We start from the raw sequence: 4,320 nt of genomic DNA, 5'->3' as shown, positions 1-4,320 counted from the left end.
CTCTTCATGTTGGTTTTAACTCAAAGGTCGAAGACATTATTGTGGATGGTGGCTGGAGCATTCCAGATTGTTTGCGCCTTGTCCCCCATGTGGATGCCCTTGTGAACTCTATTATTTTGCCGGTTTCGCACCTCCTGGATACTTTGGCTTGGCTTCATTCTCCTTATGGTTCTCTTTCTGCTAAGCAAGCGTTCTCTTTTTTGCAGCAGGCTGCTCATGTGTTGGATTGGCCGAACTCGATTTGGAGGAATTGCGTCCCTCCTTCTCACTCTTTCATCTTCTAGCGTTTGTTTCATGGAAAGATGCCGACTGATGAGAACCTCCGCACTCGGGGTTTTGTTATAGTCTCAGTATGTTGCTTTTGTTTAATCACTGATGAAACCTCAGAGCATTTGTTCCTCAGGTGCCCCTTTGCTATTAGTCTTCGGAGTTGGCTTGGAAGTAAGTTGGATTGTACAATTGATAAATCATCTGTTCTAGCTTTGCTTTCCTGTATTCCGCTTGCTTACTCCTCTCAGGTCTTTGACATATTTGTTGTGGGGATTGTTCATACGCCACATATTATTTGGATTCTCCGTAACTCTATAAGGTTTTCTTCTGATATAGTGACCCTTCACGCCTCTCAGGTTCGATTGCATTCAGCCATTGCAATGAGTGGTAATCTGTCGTCTGGAAAATTTATTGCTTCTGATAGGCCTTTACTTGATTCTTTCTTTGTGGCAGCACACCAGAGACACGTGTCTAACATTATTACCGTTATTTGGAAAGCGCCTTCCCCTCCGTGGTTTAAGGTGAACACTGATGGCTCGGTTATTGGCAACCATGCTGCCTGTGTTGGATTGTTCAGGGACCATTTAGGCTCTTTGCTTGGCGCCTTCACCTGTAACCTCATCATTGATTTTGTTTTTAACTCAGAAGTTATGGGTTTTATTATTGCTTTAGAGTTTGCGGCTCTTAATGGGTGGACCCATCTCTGGTTGGAAAGTGATTCCACTAGTGCTCTTATGGTTTTTCATAACACCTCCTTGGTTCCGATTCTGATGCGTAATAGGTGGGCAATGCTCGTCACCGGAGTATCCGGGTCATTTCATCTCATACTTTCTGAGAGGGCAATTATTGTGCGGACAAGTTGGCAGCCATGGGGCATGCAGCTCACGACACTGTTTGTTTCACTACGTTACCTCATGAGGTGACTGCGGATTTTTTCGGGGATAGAGTAGGTCTACCCAATTACAGACTCCCTTAGTCTGTTGTTTCTTGTTTCCTTTTTCTTTTCTTTCTCGTTTTTTTTTTCTTTGAGGGTCTTGGCCTAGTCCCCCCTTTTGTATATGTTTCCCTTTTTTTTTTAATAATAGTTTGAGTTTGGCGGCATAGGATGGAGGTTCTCCGGGGTGCCAACCTAGTTGGGATGTCGAAGCTACCTTTTGATGCCTGTTCTCTCCCCTGGTTTATCCAAAAAAAAAAAGCCCCTAGAAAGGAAATACTTCCACAATATAAGGCACAACAATAGGTCATAAAAACAACCCAAATCGAAACATAAATTTGCACTAAATCAGCACATAAATATGAACCAAATCAGACTTGTAAAAACAAACAAATTTGAAGTACCAAAGTTCTAAAATGAAATTAAAAGACATAAAATTATACTAAAATAAACACTTAAAAACCACTTCAATTATGACTTATCAAGCTTCGGGAGAGAATCTATCTTCTCCATGATTTTCTAGGGTATGATTTTATCTTTAGTAATTTGTTTTCAATTACCATGTATAACTAAATCTTTTTAGGTTAGAGTTCTAAGATGAACTTCTGTATATTTTTGTTGGATATTTATTTAATTTAATATGTCGTTTATTTTATTTATTTATTCTCTTGTTCACTATTAAATTTTATTAGGAAGTAGTTTTATTTCTGCGAGAGGTGCAACCCTAGATTAGGTACTTAGGTTGTGACATGACCTAATATTGCTATCACTAACTGGATGCTTATATCTTCATATTTATATCCCTTTACTGATAACTATATGTCTAGGAAGTAAGTGATTATTAACTAGCCAAAGATACCATAGGAATTGTTTACCCTAGATGTAGGTACCCAATGACTAGAACCCATTGGGTCAGGTGGTGCCTTATCGAAGCTAGGATTTAACTAGTTAGTAATTAGAGAATCAAGCACCTAGTTGTCCGACTTAAAGCTATAACCTTAGAAGACCATTCTCTTGAAACTCTTAGTAAGGTAGACGTAGATTAGGGCTGCCCATTTGTAGAACTAGTAAGAAAGCGTAGAAAGAGAGTGCTATAAGTGTCCTAAGATTCATAGATGGGAAGACCTAAGGGAACCTTTACCTTCATTGCCTTCGGAAACACTCGAAAGCCAATATAAAGTTTATGTTTCAATTACCTTTGAATCAGCAAGACCCCGTTGTAATGATCACCGCGCGATCAGCAGGTGCTGTTAGCCATCGGAGGGATAAGCCTAATTAGGTACTAAGTGGCTAAAACCTATTGAGTCAGGTGGTTCCTTACCTAAGTAGGAACGTCCCAACAACCTCATCACTTGTATATTCTACCTAAGATAAATAAACCCGACATTTATATTACTTACTATCCAACAACATGTATACAGAAGGGATTCGAAGAATCCTAACTGTTCTGGACCGGTCAAAGACATGGACTTAATTGCTTAGGCTCATTAACAAACCAAGCCAAAATGATGCATTTGGCAAATTACTCGCAGCACACCCCTTCCCTGCGAGGGGGTGTCCGTAGCAACTAAGACCTGTTCAAACGAATAGTAACGTCTCTTTTCCCACGTTCCCATGAATATTTCACCGGCGGTTGCACCTCTTATGATTTGGTAACTGCCGGACAAACGTGTGCCATTACAACGGCTCTGCATTTACCCACCTCTATTAATAGGAGGCTCCTCGCAGCCTGTAACACCCCGTTTTCCCAATATAAAAATTTCATAAAAATAATCAGAGTTTTCCACGTAAACGGAATGTCACATTCTTTTCTTAAAATCATAAACTGAATAAATAACTATTTATCCTTTAAAATTCAATAACAAAATCTTTAATACTTCGCAGCGGAATATATTCAATAACTAAACAGTCTTTGGCACGAAGGCCTCTTCATAAATGTCTCATAAAAATCCACTCTAAAAACATAGTCATAAATCTTCAAAAACAATACGTAAGGAATAGAAAAGCAATAACAAAGTTCCCATCCCGTTACGTATCAGAGCACCTAAAGACACACGTGACAGAATCGACTCACTTCACAGCTAAACTTGATTACTTGCAAGTTACTCATACGAATAGCAACATTTTCAAGCAGAAGGGGTGAGATTTCACAAAACAATAATATCAAGCATATAATTCAATAATTATATTTAACAACGTAAATAACTTCATTTATTAGTAATAATAATTCTTCATGTAATAACTCTTAATAGTTCAACCAACTTCTAATTATCATTTACTTCATATTCATCACATTATAAACATCATTATATAGCACATATTAACTAAATCGTAACATCATAGATCATCACATCATAGTTCATATACAACCTAACAACATCTTAATCATAATTCATATACAACATAACAACATCATTAATTCGTAATAACATTTCTCCACCAAACATCTCATTATCAATTCATGAATAAAAGACAACTTATCAACTTAACATAAACGTCATCAAGTACATTTAACAACTCATATATAACATCCTGTAATCATCAATCACTAATAACTTAAACAACACAATATAATCATCACTTTAATAATAATAATTATATACATCACATCATAAACACCATCTAATAATAATATAACAGCAACATATTCATCATCATATAGTAATATAACAACACATATTCATCATCATATAGTAATATAACAACAACATATCGTAATCATCACTTAATAATAATAATTATATACATCACAACATAAACATCATCTTACAACAACATAACATAATATTCACTTAATAACCTAAACAACACAATATAATCATCATCACATAATAACTTAGACCACACAACATAATCATCACTTTATGATAATAATCAATCACAACATAATCATCATAAACGACATCATAACATTATAATCAATATCATATACAACATCATAGCAACATAACAATATCATAATCAATATCTTAAACAACATAGCAACATCTTAGTCAACATCATATAATTCACATCATAAACATCGTATAACCTTCATAGGTACTTCTTTAACAACACATGGGTAGAAAACAACTCGACAACTCGTAGATGATAATTCATCGACAACTTAACAACTC

The sequence above is a fragment of the Medicago truncatula genome, chromosome 7, assembly GCF_003473485.1.
Source record: "Medicago truncatula cultivar Jemalong A17 chromosome 7, MtrunA17r5.0-ANR, whole genome shotgun sequence".
In the NCBI taxonomy this organism is placed as follows: Eukaryota; Viridiplantae; Streptophyta; class Magnoliopsida; order Fabales; family Fabaceae; genus Medicago; species Medicago truncatula.
This window is presented reverse-complemented; position numbering follows the sequence as displayed.